The 22,172-nt window shown below is 43.4% G+C and overlaps 1 long non-coding RNA gene and 1 pseudogene across 1 annotated transcript; both read left to right on the top strand.

Moving 5' to 3' along the window:
* The first annotated feature begins 6,510 nt into the window (after positions 1-6,510).
* On the top strand, positions 6,511-16,806 carry LOC109455209 (uncharacterized). Its single transcript, XR_002138591.2, has 4 exons — positions 6,511-6,897; positions 11,545-11,651; positions 13,015-13,178; positions 15,115-16,806. It is a non-coding gene; the product is annotated as an uncharacterized LOC109455209 (long non-coding RNA).
* Positions 16,807-19,893: 3,087 nt separating this feature from the next.
* On the top strand, positions 19,894-21,967 carry LOC141567104 (pancreatic progenitor cell differentiation and proliferation factor pseudogene; annotated as a pseudogene).
* The last annotated feature ends 205 nt before the right edge of the window (positions 21,968-22,172 follow it).

Genomic DNA, 22,172 nt, shown 5'->3' with positions numbered 1-22,172 from the left:
AGCCATCTCAGAGGTAGTTGGCCTGGCTGGCACCTGGAGTGGCTACCCTGAGGTCAAGAGTTATCCAATCAGCACTGACCAAAGAAAGGACTAGGGTCACTTGTTACAAAATCTGACTGTTACCTGACCCTTTTAGAAGGTGGAGGGATACTGAGCACTTCCTATTAGAAGGTCTGACACTTGGAGTTCATTTTGCTTCTCTATAACCAAACCTACCCTCCAGGTAAGTCAAATGCTTATCAAAGTCAAATCTGAGCACATAGTAGGTGCTTGATAAATACAAGCTGTTGGTGAGCTCATGCTAAGGAGCTGTTATAGGCATGTTGATCCAACTTTAATGCACATGCGAATCACCTGGATCTTGCTAAAATGTACATTTTTATTAAGAAGGTCTGGGTGGGGCCTGAGCTCTGTTTTTCTGACAGGCTCACAGGTCATGTAGCTGCCGCTCCTCTGGAGCACACTTTCAGCAGCAGGGATTGGCCTTTCTTCCAACCCAGGGTATCTGGTTTTAAGATTCCATCCCTGTGCACCCTCCCCTCCTGTCAGGCTTCCTATGACCTGCCCCCATCAACCAGACACTTCTTCCACCTTCAGTACCTTTGCTTGAGCAGTTCCTCTGCTTGAGATGTCCTCCCTTGGGTTCCTGCTCTCCAGACTACTACAGCGCTATTGACATCTGGGATCAGATCATTCTTTGTTGTGAAGGGCTGTCCTGTGTACTGGAAGATGTTTAGCAGCATTCCTGGCCTTTACCCATTAGATGCCAGTAGCCCCCTCCCTCAGTTGTGACAACCAAAAATGTCTCCAGACACTGCCAAATATCTCCCAGGGGGTGGGGCAGGGAAAATTTACGTGGTTGAGAATCACTGCTCTAAGACCTTGAAATGCAATCCACATTTTAGCAAGACCCCAGGTGATTCACAAGCACATTAAAACTTGAGAAGCATTGCTCTACGATACAGCTCCAGTCCAAACATTCACTCTGTCCTCTGAATTCTCACAGCCCTGGCTGCCTGCACCTCTTATCTGACAGGTCCTCACGCCCCTTCTGTACTGGCATTTAGCTGCAATTTGGCTCCCAACTTGAGCCTCATTTGTTCTCCATGCAGGGATGCAGTTGTGCCTGGATGTAGCACACACCTGAAGTGTTGTTTCTACCTGACATTTATTCTCCTTTCTTCTTCTAAGAGAACCTTGATTTTCTTTAGAACTACCTCTCCCTCACTCTCATTCCGGTAGTTCAGATGGAGCTATATATACACACCCCCATCTCCACTGTCATAGGAGGGGATATATATTTCACCCCCATCTTCTACAGGGATTGCTTCCATAATAGGCAAGTGAATTAAGCCAAGGAGACCCAATACCAGAACATTTGTAGGGACTGAAGGCAAAGAGAAGATCTCTTTCCCCCAAGACTGATAGCTGTAGGAAAGACATAAGCTGGAACTTTTAGGGGCACCCATGTAGAGAAAGTCTGCTTGAGAGTGAAGCCAAAACAAAGGAAAGGAGAACAGACAGGAGAGAAGCTGAGTTCTGGCAACATTGTTTAAGATCCTGGTTCCAGCCATACCTAAAGACTTACCATGAGTTTCCAGTGACATAAGCCAATAAATTTCCTTTAAAAATAATCATAGGTAGCGTAAGTTGAGATTTCATCACCTGCAAACAGCAGACTCCTGACTAATATGTGGAGCCCATCTGAGGAGTTAGGTCATCAAGGATGTATGTGGGGGTCCTATGGAGCCACGGGCTGAGGCAGAAGTGTCTTTGGAAAAGAGTCCTAAGAGCCCCAGTACCACAGGCAGCACTGCATCTGTGCCCGGGTCACAAGGTGCAAACCAGAGCAAGGGAGGGAGCATCCTCCCACTTCTGCCGAGGTCACAGCCCGGCTGCAGGGAAACCACAACTGTGTGGCCCCTCTGGGTCCTCTGGGACTGCAGTTTTGAGAGGCTGCTAAATGCCCCCTTGGACAGGAAGACAGCTTCAGAGCCATAACAGGCCTGGGCAGCAATGGCAGTGAAGAGTCACCACCCTCAAGTGGCTTCATAGGCACCCAAATTCCACAAGGGGGCGGGGCAGTTCCAAGTAGAAGGTGAGAGAAAAGTTTGTGACCTCTCCTGAAACATTCCCTGGAAACTCCAGAAGCACTGCGTGCGGTGGGTGGGGGATGGGGTGGTGGTGCAGCAAATGGAAGTCTTGCATCCTGCAGATAGAGACTGAAGATGGGGTTAGGGCTGGGTACCCTTAGCACCCACAGACAGGAAAGGCTCAGTGGATCAAAATGTTTTCCTGAAGATGCTCTAGGGAAGTGGCATGTGCTGAGTGGGGATGGCCACAGGCTACACCTGTGACCTGGACAGTGGGGTTCCCAGCTCTACCAGCCTGGCACTGAAACAGCAGAGAAGCCAGTCCCAAAGGGACCAAGCAGCCTGGGACAGCAAACAACTTGACAGTAGTATTTGAGGACTGATGTCACAAGGCCCCTGAGGTATTTGAGGATTGATGTCTCAGGCAGGATGGGGGAATAGTCAGAATTAGGATCATTTGAAGAGGACCACAGCTTGTGCTATTTCTTTCACACCTGAGTTTGCAGAACATCATTGAGTCCTCTATGTGTGGTCTCTGCCCTCTCCAGGCCAAGGTGGCAGTGAAGGGAAGGTCCTTGTGTGCCTGAGCAGACTTGGGAAGGGAATTCCAGCAGCAGAGACCTGTAGGAGCCCAGATTTTCTGTGTCCTGAGGCCTGTGTCCCCAGGAGCCTGGGTGCAGCTGGGGTGAGGTCTGAGGCATCCTCTAGAGCCAGATGGCACCACCACAATTCAGCCATGTGGCCTCTCTCGTGAGCATAAATACAAGTGCCCCAACCTGCAACCACTTAGGAAGCAGAAACCAAACGCCAGCAAGTAAATAGACTGAGGGAAACCTGCTTTGCAGGTGGAAGCACCAGAGGAAACTCTAGACTCAGAGTCTCTGAGATGGAAAACTCCTCATACATCACCCAGCCTGACCCCCACATGAAACCAAAAACCAGAGAAAGCAGTGGACTTGCCCAAGGTCACACAGTGAGTTGGTGACACAGCCAGAAGCCAAAGCCAGGCCTCCCAACACCAGGTCTGGGGCTCTGTGTTCTGTGGTGCAGGACCCCTTCCTGAGAGAAATTGGCATGTTTCAGATGAAGAAAGGGACAAGGATTTCTGTGCCATGCATTTATCTTTGCACCTGGACTTCACACTCTGGAATTTTATAGTGGGAGCTCATCCCTATCAATTTCTTGGGATAATGCCCATTGCTCTGAACCATAAAGCTGCAGCCTTATTTATTGCCCCAAACCAGAAGCAGCTACTACTGAGTTAGATGGTACAACAGTAGCCATCATTTATTGAGCCCTGTATTATTTGGGATTTTCCAGAGAAACAGGGAAGAGAGAGAGAGAGAGAGAGAGAGAGAGAGAGAGAGATTGATTTTAAGGAATTGGCTCACAGGATTATGGAGGCTGGCAAATCCAAAATCCTGAAATCTGCAAGGCATGTTGGCAGTCTGGAAATTCCAGCAGGAGTCCATGTTGTGGTCTTGAGCCCAAAGGCAGAATTCCTTTGTCCTCTAAGGCCTTCAACTATTTGAATGAGGCCCACCCACATTATGAAAGGTAATCTGCTTTATTCAAAGTAATCACAACTGAGGGGAAGCTAAGTTTGCCACCAAAATATGCCTTTTGGAATATTGATGATTTTTTCAAGAAACAAAGACTGGGGGGGAGGGGAAAACCTTTAACTTTCCCCCTGACTGCCTAAAAGAATTTAGATAAAGGACTTGCTCCAGGAAGGGAGCTATTATCATAGATAAACGTAGTTTAATATGAACTAAGTGTGATAGACAGGGAAAAAACCTAGTCCTCTCTGTATCCCATTGTTAAAGAAGGCCCAGCCAACATTTATTTACGAAACATTTGCTTTTTCCATCTCCATGTGAGTTGCCTTCCTGCCCTTTGAAGTCCCAAACCACATCCCTCCCCCCTTCATCTTAGGTATAAGCCTTAATTGCCAGAACTTCCTAGAGTCACATACTCTAATGGAACCCCTGTACGTACATATATAATAATTTTGGTCATTTTCTCCTGTTAATCCGTTTTGTGTTAATTTGATTTTTAGTCCAGCCAGAAGAATTTAGAAAGATTTGAGGAAAATTACTTTTTTTCTCCCCCACACATCTAAAACAATAACTTCATATCAACCTCTAGACTGGTATTTGACCAAACAACTAGGTACTATAGCCTACACAAGTGACACGTACAACTATCACAAGCGCTTCCTTTTTGCCAGGCACTCAGATAAGTGCAGCAACACCATACGAGCCAGCCATCGTTGTCCCCATGTTATAGAGGACAAAAACAAGGGCTCAAGCCCACAGGAAATTGTGAACCACGCCTGGAACGTCAGTCTCTGTTCCTTGTCCATGACTTCCCCCTACCTCACCACTTCCTCTTGCTCCATTGCTAGAGCAAAATAAAAAGGTGCTTCTAGGCTGCAACTTCTCAGTCACTGATCTCATTAGAATCACTGGGGAAAACTGTTTTAAAAAACAAATAAACAAAAACCAATGTTCAGACTCCACCCCCAGAGACCTTGATTCCGTTGGTCAGAGATGGTGCCCTCAGCATCAATATTTTAACCTCTCCCAAGTGATTCTAAGGTGCAGTAAGGCTGAGAACTGCTGTTTTAGAAGGCAGGGCAGTGACAGGCATGAATACTTCTCCTTTGCAGAGTGTAAATTGCCCAACAGAACATACACAACCTAAAGGAAATCAAGTAGCTATAAAATATCCTGTGAGAAAACTAGCAAATATATTTTCTCAGTGTGAAATTAGCCATTTCCTCTCTCATTCTGAAGTAGCTTTCCATGAGTACTTCCTTAATTATTTAACTGGAAATACAAAGGAGTGATCTTGAGTGTAATTCATTCGGGCAATCAGCATTTGAGTACCTGCTGAGTGGTGGGCCGTGTGCTGGGCAACCAGAAGCCAGATCTAAGGAGGTTCCTGTCTTTAGCCAGCTAGCAGTTCCGTAGGCAGTCAGAACCACAAAATAATGTGGGGAGTGCAATGACAGAGACCTGTCCCGAAGGTCCCAAAGTCCAGAGATGGTGACTAGCCACCAACAGGGCAGGTGAAACATGGGTTTGATACTGCGAAGTCTGTGTTTTCAGAGACTTACACCCTGAATGGATGATCCCCCTTTGTCACTGAGGCCTCAGGGTGCTCGTGGCAGTCGGCCCACTGTGAAGTGCATCAGCTAGGGCTCCCAGACACCCACTGGGGCCCATGCTGTCCCTTCTTATTCCACCAGTCCTTGGTGAAATGAGAAAACATCTATTTAGAGACTCGTGGTGTTAAAATATCCTTTCTTTCCTGAACCGATCATAGAATCTGGTTTTGCTAATGTCCTGATCCAAAGCAATGAGTGACAAGTCCATGTTGTTTCCCCAGTAACTGTGAGGCTACTTCACAGGTTCATGAACTCCAAAAACCTGGGGCCCAACACACTAGACAATGACCTGGGGCTTCGTATGAATAGAATCTCTGGGAACCTCAGCTTCTGCACCCAGACTTGTTCCCACTCTGTCCACCCATGGGCTGCCTGAATAAACTGCATGACACACACAGATTGTCAGCACTCTGAAAGAGGACACATGTTTTGGAGCATGATATCAACAGAATTGTTGAACTGAGTATTTTCAGATATTTATTAGGAACAAATAAATATAATTTTGTACTACATAAGGTGGAAAAAGAGGACAGCTTAACTTTACTGCTACTAGAGCATGGATTTCTGGGACTGGCCACCCCTGACTAAACCAGAATGGACCACAAACCTTGGTTTCTGTCACCAGACTTGGAGTATTGGTTCATCACTGATGTGGCCCTTTGTAAGCAACTCACATCAACTGAAAAAAAGGCTCACCCTGGTTAAGAGGGGCTACTAATAAATCAAGATAAACCTCCTACAATAAAACAAAATTGTCTTTGAGTGGGGAAGAACCTGACAAGGGCGAAAAATATATATACAATCAGGTTATGCAACAAGAAAAGTGAAAAGCCTTGGGGGTTGGTACCCCTTGCCTCCCCTCTGCCCCCAGACTCCACCCATTCTAGAGCTGCCTCCAGTGTGGTTCCAGCCCTGGGGTGGGTGGACCAGTCCTGAGGAAATCAGGAAGGGGATGGGCTTGACCCTGGGCCAACGGTCCTGCCAGGATCAAGGAAAAAGAACCAGCAAACCTGCACTTCCAGGGAGCACAAACCTATGTTCCAGTGAAGGGGAGGACTTTAACAACGGTAAGACATATTCTCCTTTAAAAAAACAAAACAAAAAACTATTCATTCCTTTTATAATTACACATGCCTTATAAAAACTAGGATAAAAAGAACAATATAGGTGAGTGCGGGTGTGGGGCAGAGGGAAGTGTAGAGAGGAGGGAGGACCACTTGGAGTCCTCACTCCATCCGTAAAGGCAGGAAACTTGAGTGCCAACACCAAGAAGAATCATTCTGTTTTTGTCATTCCTCAGCTCTTCAAAACCTTATCCCACCTTATCGTGCATGTTTCCAATGATCCAGGCCCCCAGTTACTAAGTGAAATGGACCGGGAATCGTGCGTTGGGGACAGGACCCAGGAGGAGACTCCCAACACCAGTATCCCAAGGGGCCAGTGTCCCCTAAGGAGCGTCCGGGCTGCTGGCTGCGGGCTGCAGCCGCCAGGTGGCGCCCTGATCTCTGCTCGCGTGGCCGCCGACTGGTCCCTCCCAAGCGGGTTGAGGAGACTGGCGTCCATCCACGCGGTGCCCTGGTAGATGCTCCTAGAGCCCGCGGGCCGTGGAGAAGCTCGACCTCCAACACAAAGGTACTGCATGCTTTGACCTCAAACCCCTAGTACAGGGCCCGAGGGACCATGAGTCCCAGGGAGGATACCGGCACAGCCCTCGCCTCCGCCTTCTGACATCGCAGCCCCTCGCCTCCCCGGGAAGGGTGGGGGGTGAAGGGGCGGAAGATGAGACGAGTTGGGCGGGGGGGGGGGGGGAAGCAAGACCGTCCAAACATGAAGAGAAAAGCATATCTTGTGGCTGACGCCGTGGGAGAAGGCTGCAGAACCCTTCATGCCCCCTTCCCCGTGGGCCTCGCCTTGCGCTCCGCCCTCCCCGCAACCGTCCTTCCTCCTTCCCTTCTGGGGCAAAAGCAGAAGTGAGCGAGAGTCTGGAGGAATCGGTCCTGGGAGCTCCCGGGGTTTTCAGCGCGCCGGCGGGAGGAAGGGCCCGCGCTCAGCCTCGCCCCACCGCGACTCCCGCCTCAGGGAACCGCGGGCCCGCCAGAGGGCGCTGTAGGGCGGGTTGGCCGAGGCCCGTGAGAGCCGTCAGCTTCAGTATTCTTAGAGAAGAGACAGGTGATTTGGAGCCCAGGGGAGGGAGAGCTTCTCCCGGCTCACAACGGCGGGCAGGATTCATGCAGGGCCCAGAGGGAGGGTTCTCTGTCCCGCCGACTGCTGCACCGCCAGCTCCTGGAACAGTGAATAGGTGCCATAGTCACCAAATATTGCTAATGCCAGGAAATGTCTTTGGCACTGGGGAGAAATGAGTGAACAAAACAGACAAATCCCCTGCAATTGTGAGATTTATATTCTTTTTGTTTTGTTTTGTTTTTAGAGTAGAAATCTGGAATGACAGCAGAGCAGTGGTTGCCTGGGAAGGATGGGCTGTAAAGGGGCCCAAGGGAACTCGTGGAATGATGGAAATATTCTATATTGTTATTGTGGCAGTGGTTTTGCAGGGGTGTACAACTGTTGAACTCATTGGAATGTGCACTTTATTTTTTTTTCTTTAGGATTAAATTGTATTCCAATTTAATTTTTCTAGAGTTGACACTACTGTGCTCACTCTTTTCCGTATGAGTCTATCCTTTCTCCTATTTATTCTCTCTGTTAAACTTTATCATTAATGTATTTATTCATTTTATTTTATTATTTATGTATTTATTCATCTTTCCCCTCCACTTTAGCAACCATCAGCTTGTTCTCTATATCTATGGGTCTGTTTCTGTTTTGCATATTCATTCATTTTTGGGTTTTTTAGATTCCACATGTAAGAGACATTATATGGTATACGTCTTTTTCTGTCTGACATATTTCACTTAACTTAATACCCTCTAGTTCTGTCCATGTTGTCGCAAATGGCAAGATTTCATTCTTTTTTCATTGGTGAATATTTCAGTGTGTGTGTGTGTGTGTGTGTGTGTGTACACATACCACATCTTTATCCATTTATCTATTGATGAATAATTAGGTTGCTGACATACCTTGGCTATTACTAGTAATGCTATAAACATAGGGGTGCATATATCTTTTTGAATTAGTGTTTTTATTTTCTTCAGCTAAATGCCCAGAAGTGGAATTGCTAGATCATATGACAGCTCTATTTTTAATTTTTTGAGAAACCTCCATACTGTTTTCCATAGTGTCTGCACTGATTTGCAATCCCACCAACAGTGCACGTGCGTTCCCTTTTCTCCACATCCTCAGCAACACTTGTTATTTGTTGATGAATTGATGAAAGACATTATGACAGGTATGAGGTGGTATCTCATTGTGGTTTTAATTTGCATTTCCCTGATGATTAGTGATGTTGAACATCTTTTCATATGTCTGTTGGCCATCTGAACCATTCAGGTCCACTGCCCAATTTTTAATCAGATTGTTTGTTTGTTTGTTTGGAGATAGGTTGTACGAGTTCCTTATATATCTTGGATATTAGCCCCTTATCGGATATATCATTTGTGAATATCTTCTTCCATTCAGTAGGTTGTATTTTTATTTTGTTGATGGTTTCCTGTGCTGTACAAAAATGTTTTAGTTTGATATAGTCTCATTTGTTTATTTTTTCTTGTTTCCCTTGCCCTAGGAGACATATCTAAAAAGATATTGCTAAGGGCAATATCCAAGAGTTTACTTCCTTTGTTTTCTTCTAGGAGTTTTATGGTTTCAGGTCTTACATTTAAGTCTTTAATCTGAGATTTTTCTTCTATTGTGGGGGCATGGAAGGGAGGCAGGGGAAACAGACAATAAACAAAACAGCAGTAGCAAAAAGTAGTAAGTAGATGTCAGAAGTGGATAGATGCTAAGGAGAAAAACAAAGCAGAGTAAAGGGGATGCCTGCTTTATACAGGGTGGTCTCTCTTATCAGAGGGAGAAACTTCAGTAGGTGCCTAAAAAAGGGGGGTGAGGGCAGCCAAGCAGTTATCTGAGGAAAGAGTCGAAAAATAAGGAACACTTCACACTTGTGTTAAATGAATGAGTTTTAAAGGCAGACACCACACTGGATAGTGGCCCCTCGGATTATGCCTAAACACCCTTTTCCCACACCTGTCTGTCCCCCTTTATTCATCCATTCATCCAAGCATCCAACCATCCCTTTAGTCAGCAGTCCTCTGGTACCTACCTGCTTTATGCTGGACCTTATGCTGGGTGTATTTCATTCCTATATCTCGTACACCCAAGATATGGAAATGAAAAAGACATACTCCTTGGAAGAAAAAAGAGCCTTCACATTCACTCTCGTGGAACCAGAGAATGGCACAGCCTTCTTGGAGAGTAATTTGACAGCATCTCACTTTTAAATGTGGTCACCCTTTGAACCAAAGCCTTGATCTGGGACTCCAAGCTAGACATTTCAGCATAGTGGTCAGGACCATTGATTGGAGCTAGATTGACTGAGTTTTAACCAGCCCCATCATCCCTGATCAGCTCTAGGACCCTGGAAATATTATTTACCTGTGTGCCTGAGCTTACACATCTATAAAATTATGCTAATAATAATACCCAACTCATAGGCTTTTTGAGAAAATACATCACCAAGGGTTTAGAGCAACGCCTGGCTCTGTAAATGTTAGCTATTATTATTTGCTTAGACAACTGTTTGCACAAAACTGCAAGTTCACCTGTTCACCAAAATGCTCTTTGCAAGATTATCTGCATAGCTGCCTATTGGAGCAACGTCAATAAAGATCCAACAATAGGGAGATGACTATGCAGATTATGGTACATCCATTCTATAGAATAAAATGTAATTTTAGAAGATTGTGCCAATAAGAGACATCTTGAGACTGATATCAGCAAGTCAAGTCAAATGTCAAAAAGTGGTGAATGCTGTAAAATGCTGGGATGTGTGGCATGGGAGGACCAGGCAGGACGTAGCTCTGGGAGCCCCATTTCCTCCGATGACAGCTAATTTGACCTGTTACCTGAATAGTCAGTATCAATCAAAATTTTAAAACGCACATATCCTTTGACTCAGCAATTCTACTTCTAGGAGCTTATCCTAAAGATATACTTGCACATTTGCACAAAGACTCATGAACAAGGTGTGGCAGCACTGTCAAAGATAGAAACAACCTACTGTCCATCATCAGAGGAATAGTTAAATTGTGATGTTTCCATCTGGTGAAAGATTGCATAGCCATTAAAGTTAATGAAGCACATATGCTGATATGGAAAAATCTCCAAGATGCGTTAAGTTAAAAACGCAACATGATGACAATGACTTACCACTATATAGCCATTAAAATGGCTAAAATTAAAAAGACTGGCACCACCAAACATTTGTAAAAATGTGGAACAACTGGAACTCATATACACGGCTAGTGGTACTGTAAAATGGCATAATCATTTTGGAATACAGTTTGGTTGGCTGTGTGTGTGTGTTTTAATAAAGTTGAACATATACCTAAATGTAGACCTAGCAAATCTACTGCTAGGTACTACCCAAGAGAAATAAAATATATGTCCTCATATATTGCACACAGATGCTGATAGCAACTTTATTTGTAATAACCCCAAACTAGAAACAACTCAAATGTCCATTGGCAGACTAGTGGATAAACAAATTGTGATATGACTTCTCAACTATTCAGATGGTATTCTGCCTCCAGGAGCCCACTACAATGAACTTACATCTCCCAATCAACAATAAAAAGGAATGAACTAGTAGGTAACAACATGAATGAATCTCAAAAATATTATTCTAAGTGAAAGAAGCTAGTACAAAAAGAGTTCCATTGTTTAAAGTTCTATAACAGGCAACACTAAGCTAAGGTGATAGAAAGCAGACCAATGGATTGGCGGCAGGGAACAGTAACTGGATGGAAAGTGTCACCAGGGAATTTTCTGTAGTGACTGAAACATTCCAGATCTTGATTGGCCTTTGGATGACAAGGGTGTATGCATTATCAAAAGTCAGAAAACTCTTTTAAGATTTTTGCATTTTACTGTATGTAAAATATTCCTCAATTAAAAAAAGAAAAAAGAAAAGAAACAAAAGCCCAGGACTTTACAATAAGAGTCCTGAAGAATTTGAGAGGGAAAGGGGCTGCTCTGGGGACCCCAGAGGAGATGCCCTCTCGTAGCAGTGAGCTCCTGGAGGCAGAACCCCATCAGACTCTGCTGCGTTTTCTCCACCCTCAATGCCCAGTATAGGACAAGGTGTGACATGCATTTCCTTTGAAGGGAAAGAGGAGATGATGGAACAGGCACCTCTGAAACTCCCAAACAAGCAGAGGAAAGAATGTGATGGAGCAGACCCTTGGAGTGATGCCACGTCACAGCTCTGGAGGGTGAGCTTCATGGGCCTGCAAGACAATTGTATGTGCAAATCCCAGGGCTCCTATCATTTGGTCTCTGCTAGTGCTCCGAACTGGGCTGAAGCAGCTTGTTCTGGTTAATTTAGAACAAACACAAGAGCTTGGAAATTAGGCCTGGTTAAGACCTACTGATTCTTTCGTGGCTAACTGAGCCCAAGGGCTTCCTTTGTCCCATCAGACATACCCACTGATGTTTCTTATCTGGTTCCCATAAATCTTGGCCCCCAACCCACCCTTATGCAGAGGATCATATTAATCCCACATACCCAGAACCTACCCCGTCAATATCCTGAAGTCCATAGAGTTTAAATGAAGAGAGGCAGATCCCTTGCTGCTGAGGTTTTCAGTCCCAGAGCAGCCCATTCCTGAAATGACTGACAGCAGACCTGACTTCATCCACTATACCTGCCACAGTATGAGAAGAAATGACAACAAAATTCCCATATAACTTTGAAGAGGAAAAAAAGGGCATTTCTAACTATAGCCTAAATTCAAAAGCCACAAAATAAAAGACTGATAAATTCAACTAAATAAAGTTTTTAAAAATACTTGATTGTAAAAACTGCTATAAGCAAATTCAGAAGACAAATAACAACTGGGAAAACATTTTCAATTCATACAACAGAATAAGAGCTTAATTTCTCTACTACGAAACAGCTCCTATAAATCAATAAAGACCAACCCCCAAATTAAAAAACAACAAAAGCTGTGAAAAGAAAGTTATAGATAAAAGACTCTTAAAATTAAATTTTTTTCAGTCTCACAGTGAGAGGAATAAAACCACATAAAATTGCTGATATTCGACAATTACTTCTACCTAAAAAACAAATGATTTCATATGGCTAATATTCATACAAATTAAAATAACATTGAGATACTAGTCTGATCCATTCATATTGGAAAAGATTAAAAGGTTTGTTAATGCCTTGTGTTGGCAAAACTCTGGGGAAACAGAGACGTTGAGGGCAGAAGGCTAACTTGTACAATCTGTATGGAAGTTGATTTGACAATTGTCTCTCAAATGACAAATGTAAATACGCTTTGACCCAGCGATTGTACCACTAGGAAATTATTTTACAGATGTTGTCACATACCTGGAGATACACTTATTCACCACAATAATGTAATTTCAAACGATTAGAAAATTACTAAATGTCGATCAGTTGGTAGATGGGTTCAATAAATGACGGTACATTCACACGCACGCACATGTATATATGCACAGCAGACCAGTAAAAATAGAATGATGAATCTCTTCAGGTACTGATTTGAAATGATCTCTAAGATACACTGTTAGATTTTTGTTTGTTTGTTTGTTTGTTTTTTTGTTTTTAAGGAGGGCGCAGCTCACAGTGGCCCACGCGGGCATCGCATCGGCAACCTTGGTGGTATCAGCATCACGCTCCAACCAACTGAGCCAACCAGCCAGCCCCACTGTTAGATGTTTTAAAACCATACACAAAAGGTTCAGAACCATGTGTATCGTATGTTACCACCTGGGTAAGAAATTTAAATGTATGTGTTATGATATCTGGAAGAATTGAAAACATTTGTTGCGCCTAATAAGGGGATCTGGGGTGGCTGGAAAATTGAGGTAGGAGGAAGACATTTCATTGACTACGATTTTATGCCGTGTGGATTTTGAACACTATGAATAATTAACCATTCAAAACAAACAACAAATGAAACAACCAGCCCTGGCAGGGCTCTCAATATATCCTATCAAAAAACCACACTCTAACCAAAGCATTAGCATAGCAAGATTAGACAGAGAGATAAACTCATCAATGAGTGTCCCTCCTCCAAAAGTCTGCCCTATTCTTTTTTTTTTTTTAAGATTTTATTGGGCAAGGGGAATAGGACTTTATTGGGGAACAGTGTGTACTTCCAGGACTTTTCCAAGTCAAGTTGTTGTCCTTTCAATCTTAGTTGTGGAGGACGCAGCTCAGCTCCAGGTCCAGTTGCCATTGTTAGTTGCAGGGGGCGCAGCCCACTTTCCCTTGCAGGAGTCGAGGAGTCGAACCGGTTACCTTGTGTTTGTGAACCTGTGCTCCAACCAACTGAGCCATCTGGCCACCCGGGAGCTGAGCGGCAGCTCATTGACTTCACTCTAGTTGCGGAGGGTACAGCTCGCTGGCCCGTGTGGGAATTGAACCAGCTGCCCCGTTGCCCAGAGCTCGCGCTCTAACCAACTGAGCCACCTGTCTGCCCCTGCCCTATTCTTGTGATATGTATTGTCTCATGACATTTTGTCTGGACAAAACCTGTGGATCCATTTGGTAACACTAGACCTAGGTAAGATCTTGGGCAGGTGCTGGTCTGAGTTTCCCCAGCTCTTCTTAGCCCAGCCATGGCCCTGAAGAATCAATGAGGCTTCCCCCTCTGGGAAGGCCCTCAGGGACTTAGAGGCAATGGGAGGAGGCAAAACTAATCCAAGTGGGAGACTGAGTTATAAGAGACAAGGCAGGGGAGCTGCAAAGTGCGCTGGGTACAGATTGCCAAGAGAAAATAAGTCAACTAAGCCAGAGAAGAAGGTGGTCTACAGTAGACCAGAAAGACAACCTGGGACTTGGAACCAAAGGGCAGACAGGAGTGGCCCATTTACTGTCACTCCCAAGACCCACTTTTGTGCTTCCCATGCCTGCAGCTCTGGGCTCTGCAAGGTTGGAAATTCTGGTCCTGAAAGGGACTGCACTCCTGCCAGGGGACACAATAAGGGTCCCATTGAACTGCAAGCTACAGCTCCTCGCCAGGGTCCTGTCGATGAGAGGCGGCAAGGGTAATTGACCCTGATCAGCAGAAGGAGGTAGAGCTGCTTTTATGCAATGGACAAGGGGAACACACGTGAAACCCAGGTGATCCACTTCAGTGCCCCCTGGTACTCCCTTGCCTCTTAACTATAAATGGTCACGTGTAGCAACCCCAGCCTGAGACGGGTATGATTACCAAGGGTCAAACCACCAGGTAGGCTACAGCCTGCAGAGGTGAGGGACAATTAGATGAGGGACAATCAGAGTAAAAAGTGAAGGAAGAGAGGACAAGTACCAGTTGCAACCCAGAGATCAGCTGCAGCAATGGGGCTTCCCTTTTCTGTTTCGCCTCAGAAAGAGAGGCCTTCAGGAACCATGGAGGAGCTGCTCCCTGGCCCTGTGTGGAAAAGCAGAACAGGGGGTGGCTGGAGTGGCCACAAGAATGTGCCTCTCAGATCTCCATCTGCAGGAGTGTTTGACCATCACGACTTCCCACAGGCTTCTCACAATTGACGGCTGAGCACAGCAGGGACACTAGGGCAGCCTGTACCCAGGAGATGTGGAGCTCCTCTGGCAGGCAACTTTGGCTCAAAGACTCCTTCTTGGCACAGCCAGAACTTTCTTTGAACTGCACTGCACTCGAGACTTCCTGTCTAAACTTCCTTCCTCCTTTCTTCTCCACACAGGTTAGACCTACATCACGGCCTGATGCTCTCACAACCTCCTTCAGCATCCTATCCATTTTCCCTCCCATGTCTTTTCCCCGTAATTCTCTTGGGGTCTATCCCTGTCTTGGCACCGACTTATTGGAAGACCTGAACTAACACTAAAGCTATCGCTATTGCATATAAAACTTAGTTCTGAGCTTCTTGGGAAATCATAGGAAAAATACTGTTTTATTGTATGGCAGCCATTAATGCTCTTCATCAAATACTTTTAGTTCCCCTACTTCCAGGTGCATTGGTAAGATTGCATCCTTGAATTGAGTAGCTCCAAATCAGTAAGATTTGGGCGATCTTTTTTATAACCTTAACCCAGCCTTTCCTGACAAATATACATTGGTTCTTTATATCTAATTCAGTGTTTGCCAATAGCAGCACTAATTGACATTTTGGGTCAGATAATTCTTTGCTGGAGGAGACAGTACTATGCATCATAGGATGTTTAGCAGCATCACTGGCCTCTACCTACTAGATACCAGTAATACGCCCACAGTCATGAAAACCACAAATGTCTCCAGACATTACCAGATGTCACCAAGGAAGCAAAATCACTGTCAGCTGAGAACCACTAATGTAACCAATAAAAGCAAAACTTTTCTTCAAAAAGACGTCAGTGTAAAATGGAATCATATAAATTGCTCAATTAAAACCACAGAAGACAGAAGGGGGAGAAAAGAAATAAAGAACAAGTACAGCAAATAGAAAGCAGTTACAAATGTGGTAGCCATTAATCCAGTAATATCATTAATCACTTTAAATGTGAATTGTCTCATGAGAATGAGAAGACAAGCCACAAACTGGGAGAAAATATCCAGGAACTCTGCATTTTCTGCTCAATATTGCTGTAAGCCTAAAACTGCTCTAAAAAATAAGTATGTTTTAAAAATAGTTTTAAAATGTGAATGGTGTAAATAAATACACAGACTAAAAGACAGAGATTGTCCAAATGGGCAAAAAAAACTACAGCTAACATCATACTTACTAGTGAGAAACTGGATGCTTTCCCCCTAAAATTGGGATCAAAGCAAGGATGTCTTCTCTCGCATGACTTTTCACCACTCTTGTTCAACATTGTACTAGGAGTCCTAGCTACCACAATAAGACAAGAAAAGTAAGTAAAAAGTATGCAGATTGGGAAGAAATTACAGATGACATGATTGTCTATGCAGAAAATCCCAAAACAACTTCTGGATAGCAAAGTGGTAGTTCAAACTGATATTAAATAAACGGGTAAATGAATAAACAAATACATGAATAAATAGGGGAGAGAAATACATTTCTTCTGCAGATGAATTCCAAATAATTCATGTTAAAGTTCCAGACACTGGTAGTCGTGACCTTATTTGGAAAAAGGGTCTTTGCAGATGGAATCAAGGTAAGGTCATTAGGGTGGGCCCCAACCCAACATAATTGGTGTTCTTATAAAAAGAGGAGAAGGCCGTTGATGAAGACAACAGAAGGAGAACACTTTGTGCCAATGGATGCAGTCATTGGAGTGATGCATCTACAAACCAAGGAAGGCCAAGGCAGCACCAGAGGCATGGATCAAATCCTTCCCTAGAAGCTTCAGAGAGAACATAGCCCTGCTGACACCTTGATTGCACACTTCTTGCCTCCAGAACTGTGAGAGAATAAATTTCTGTTATTTTAAACCGCCCAGTTTGTGGTACTTTGTTATACAACCCTAGGAAACTAGTACACTCCTTAAGGAGCTGGAGCATAACTCCCCATGCCTTAAGTGTGTGTTGGGAACAATGACTGCCTTCGAAAGAGTACAGTATGGAAAGAAGGAGAAAGAGTAACTTTTTTTTTTCAGGTGGAGTGAGTCTATTCAGCAAGTATTTACAGAGCCCTTAGTGTGTGCGAGAAAAAGTCAGGTAGAGAAACCTGACGACCTCAGCCAGCTGATCAAATCAGTATCAACAGTGATAACTCATGTTGATAAGTGTGTACCTTGATATGATGTGATGAATATGGAACTTTATGGCCTTTCTCCAAAAAACCTATAATGCCTATAATGTCTAACCATGAGAAAAACATCAGATAAATTCCAATAGAAGAACATTGTATAAAAGGGACTGGTTCTCACAATTGTCAGTGTCATCAAAACCAAGGAAAGTCTGAGAAACTCTCACAGCCAAGAAGAGCCGAAGGAGATGTAACAATTCATTGTAATCCTTAATGGGATTCTGGATCAGAAAAAGGACATTAAGTAAAAATTAAGGAAATCTGGATAAAGCATGGACTTTAGTTAATTATTATTTAGCAATATTGGTTCATTAATTGGAACAAATGTACCATACTAACCTAAGATACTACTAATAAAGGAAATTTGAGTGGAGTGTGCGGGAACTCTCTGTACTATCGCCTCAATTTTTACATGAGTCTAAAACTGTTCTGCAAAATAGTCTATTTAAAATGTTTAAAAAGATGACAAAGTACCAAAGCTGGAAAGATGTCAGTTGTTCTTCCAAAAATGCTATACAAGTTAACAGATTTTTTTTTTTTTTTTTAAGAAATCAAGTTCATTCTGGTACTTACTCTGAGAAAAATTTGCCATGAATCTTTATACTCGTGCTGGTGGTCACTGTAACAGGCCATTTGTCTTCTATTAAAATTTGTGTTCTTTGTGGCAGGCTGTCCCTATGTGATGGCTTCATTTGGTGACCACAGATGAAAGATAAGCCAACCGGGCCAGGTGATCCCTTAGGAATATACAGAAATAATAATAATCCTGGCTAACACATAACACTTGCTATGAACATTTCAATTATTAAAAATCCTTATGGAATAAATACTGTTATTTCCTCATATTACATTCTGGAAACTGAGGCACAGAGAACTTTAATAACCTGCCCAAATAATATAGCAAGTAAGTGGCCTAGCTGGAATTTGAACCCAAGCCAGCTAGCTCCAGATTGAGACACAATAGCATACTGTGGGAAGCCAAACTGTAATAGAGAATTTCACTATACCTTTTGAAATCAGTGGAAGAAGGAGGCTGGAGGGATGTTTTATGCCAGTCATAATAAGCTATCCCAACCCTATGACTTAGTACATTTGTAGAGGAAGCATAACATAGCGATTAAAAATGTCAGTCTTGGAACCAGACAGCCAGAGTTCAAATCCAAGCTCTGCTGCTGATGTTGCATGTTCAAGGGGAGTTCCTTACCTTCTGTGGTAGGCAGAATAACAGCCCCTCCAAAAATATCCCTGTCCTAATCCCCAGAACCTGTGAATGTATTAGATTACACAGCAAAGGAGAATTAAGATTGTAGATGGAATTAAGGTGACTAATAGAACTGACCTAAAGACAGGAAGATTCGGGGTTATTCATTCAGGTGGGCCCAATGTAATCACAAGGGTCCTTAAAAGTGGATGACGGAGGCAGAAGAGAGATTCAGTCGGAGTCAGAGAAGGAGATAGAAGAAACATCAGAATGATGCTGTGTGAGAAGAACTCGACTTACCATTGCTGCCTTTGAAGCTTGAAGGGGGCCATGAGCCAAGGAATGCAGGCAGCCTCTACAAGCTGGAAAAGGCGAGAAATCTAATTTTTAGAGTAGTTTTAGATTCACAGCAAAATTGATTGGAAATTACAGAGGGTTCCTATTTACCCCCTGAACCCTATAAACACACAGCTTCTCTCACTGTCAATATCCTTCACCAGAGTGGTACATTTGTTACAATTGATGAACCTACATTAACACATCATTATCACTCAAAGTCCATAGTTTGCATCAGAGTTCACTCTTGATCTTGTACATTCTATGGGTTTGAACAAATGTATAATGCTATGTATCTACCATTATAGTATCACACAGAATAGTTTCACTGCCCTAAAAATCCTGGGTTCCACCTAGTCATCCCTCCCTTCCCAATAACCCCTGCTAACTACTGATCTTTTTACCATCTCCAAAGTTTTGCAGAATTTTTTCACATTTTTCTAAAATGTCATATACTTGGAATCATACAGTATGTAGCCTTTTCAGATTGCTTCTTTCACTTACTAGTATGCATTTAAGTTTCTTCCATATCTCTTCATGAGTTGGTAGCTCATTTCTTTTTATCACTGAATATTCCATGTGTTGATGTACAGTGTATGCATTATATTGATGTGCCACTATTATTTACCCATTCACCTACTGCTTTCAGTAGTTAGTTACTCATTTAGGTTGTTCTCTGGATGCTTTTAATACAGTCTCCCTGTCTTTAATCTTCTGTAGCTTTCCTAAAACGATTATAGGTGTGGATTTATTTTTAAATTTTTACTTATTTTTATTTTTGAGATTCATTCTGATTTCTGAATCAGAGGACTCATATTTTTCATGGATTCTGGAAATTTCTCAGGCATTTTGTCTTTGAATATCTCTTTTCCATTTTCTTTATTCTTTTCTTCTCGAATCCAGTTGTTTACATGTTAGAACTTCTCACTGAATCATTCTTGTTTATCTTTGTTTCTCTGTATTGCCGTCTGAATAATTTCTGCAGATTTATCTTCTAGTTTATTAATTCAGTCTTCAGTTATATCTGATTTGCTTTTTGACCTGTTCATTTAGTGTTTTATATTTTTTAATTTTAAATTACACGTTACATAAAATTTACCATCTTATCCATTTTTAAGTGTACATTTCAGTAGTGTTAAGTATATTCACGTTGTGCAACCAATCTGCAGAACTTTTTCATCTTTCAAAACCGAAACTTTAAACAACGCTCCATTCTATCACCACTCCCGCAACCATCATTCAACTTTTTGTTTATGAATTCAACTATTTTAGATACTTCATATAAGTGAAATCATACAGTATTTGTCTTTTTTTGACTAGCTTGTTTCACATGGCATGATGTCCTCAAAGTTTATCCATGCTATAGCATGTGACAGGACTTCTTCCTTTTCAAGGCTGAAGAATAGTCCATTGTACGAATGGACACTGACTGGTTTGCTTCCATGTTTTAGCTATTGTGAATAATGCTGCTATAAACATGGATATGAAAATATTTCTTCCAGATCCTGCTTTCAGTTCTTTTGGGTATATACTCAGAAGTGGCTGTTAACATCTTACATTCCCACCAATAATGTGCAAAGCTTCAAATTTCTCTGCATCCTCATTAACATTTGTTATTTTCTACACTTAGGGTTCCAGTGAGGTTTGTTTGGAGCAGAATAAAGCACAGTTGTATCAACAAGCACAGACTCTTCAATTTTTAAGTTCCTCATTTTTGAGGGAAGTTTCCAACCACCCAACTTGTGGTTAATTGTTCATTGGCCAACCTCAGATCCAGACTCCTAAATGGGGAGTTTCATTGATGTGTGTGAGAATAACTAATGTGACAGTGTTTCCCTACAGCTTCTGGAGACCAGTCCCCAGAGAAACTTGAAAATAGAACTCTGGAGAAAAGTTGGGGGAGGAAGGGCCTCCTGAGCAACGGAAGACCACAGCAACTTCCTCAGGGTGACCACAGACTAGCATAGCTGTAAACAGGTTTCCCTATTCCCTTCCCCTCCAAGGACAAGATTTCCTCTGCCCTTGTCAGAGAATAGAAGCCCGCTGTGCTCATAGGGAGGACTATCCTAATCAGAGAATAATACATTAAAGTTTTTAGCAAATGGCGACTTTTGACCGTGTGTCTTGGTCGTGGAGTGGCCTCCCATGGTCTCCTCTGCAAATGGGCTCCATGACATAGTGCCCCATCCCAGCTACCCAAGATTGCGCATAGTAGACCGCAAGGTGTTGCCTCTGAGGTTTCCGCCAGCCCACAAGCATGGCAGCCATCCCCTCCAGCAGCTTGTTTGTGGCCATCCAAGACTTCTACCGGCGCTACCTGGCTTCCACGTTCAGTAACAGCTCCTGTGGAAGTGTCGAGTACCCTGGGGAAGCCATACCCCACCACCCCAGACTCCCCAAGGGTGAGTGGGTCACTGGTGGGCGAGCTTCTTTTTCGGGAAGTCCATTCTCCCATTCATGGCCACAGTGTTGGAGTCAACAGAGCACTCGCCATCTCCCCAGGCCTCCAGCAGCATAGATCACCTGTGACCTAGTTTGGGAAGCCACAAGGAGGCAGCCTGATGGCCAGCCCAGCAAAGCCAATGCCGACCCTCTATCCTGAGTGGCCACCACCAGCCACCAGATTTCCAGAGGTTCTAGCCTCTTTTGAGGCCCTCCCTTTCCCCTTCCCCCTCCTCATCCCCACTCTACCCTACCCCATAGACTAGGCTGGGTGCAGCAAGCAGAAGCAGTTGGGTTCTTTTATATCAAAACAGCAAAACACCAAAAAGGAACTTGAGAGAGCCTCACTCCTTACCACCCAAGCCACACATGAGCCTTCCTACCACTGGGTAACTGTGGGCCTTGCACCAAGTGAAAAATAAAAAGCAAGCAGCCAGAAAATGGTGACTTTCTTTGGTGGAAAGAACACTGCACTAGGAATCTGGAGCTTCGAACCCTAGGTTGGAGTCTTGGTGCTTTGGCTCAGAGGCCACATGATATTAAGCAAACTTCCTCCAGAAATTTCCTTTTTCAAGGAATACAACTAACTCACCTGCTCTGGACCCAAGGCTGAGACAAAGGCACTCAGAGTTCTCTGAATGCCCCTCTGGTTAAACTCTGCCTTGCCTTTTTATCTTTATAGAGTGCTGAAAACCCCACCTCTTTGAGAAATCTTTGCATCACTATATGGTTCTTTCCTACACAACAAGCTAGGCAAAAATATGACTGTGTGTGATCCCCACTCAGGGAAGTAGGTAAAAATGAAATGACATGCTACGGTAGTGAGACTACTGGGTGGGAAATGGGAAAGATGTTCAGGGCGTTAGAATTTCTTTTTTAAAAGTTAGCTCAATATTGTTGTTATATTTTCTACTTAATGGTAATATTCAAACACACATTTAAAATTATACAATAGATTCTTATAAATAAATTATTCAAGTTTACATAAGAGAGCAAAATGTGAAAAACCCACCCACCTTTCCTCAACCACCCAATAATTTATTGCCCATTGTAGGCCTGGTACCCCAGGAAATAG

The sequence above is a fragment of the Rhinolophus sinicus genome, linkage group LG10 (genome assembly GCF_036562045.2).
Source record: "Rhinolophus sinicus isolate RSC01 linkage group LG10, ASM3656204v1, whole genome shotgun sequence".
Lineage (NCBI taxonomy): Eukaryota > Metazoa > Chordata > Mammalia > Chiroptera > Rhinolophidae > Rhinolophus > Rhinolophus sinicus.
Note: the sequence above shows the minus strand (reverse complement) of the source record. Positions and strands in the feature narration are given on the sequence as shown.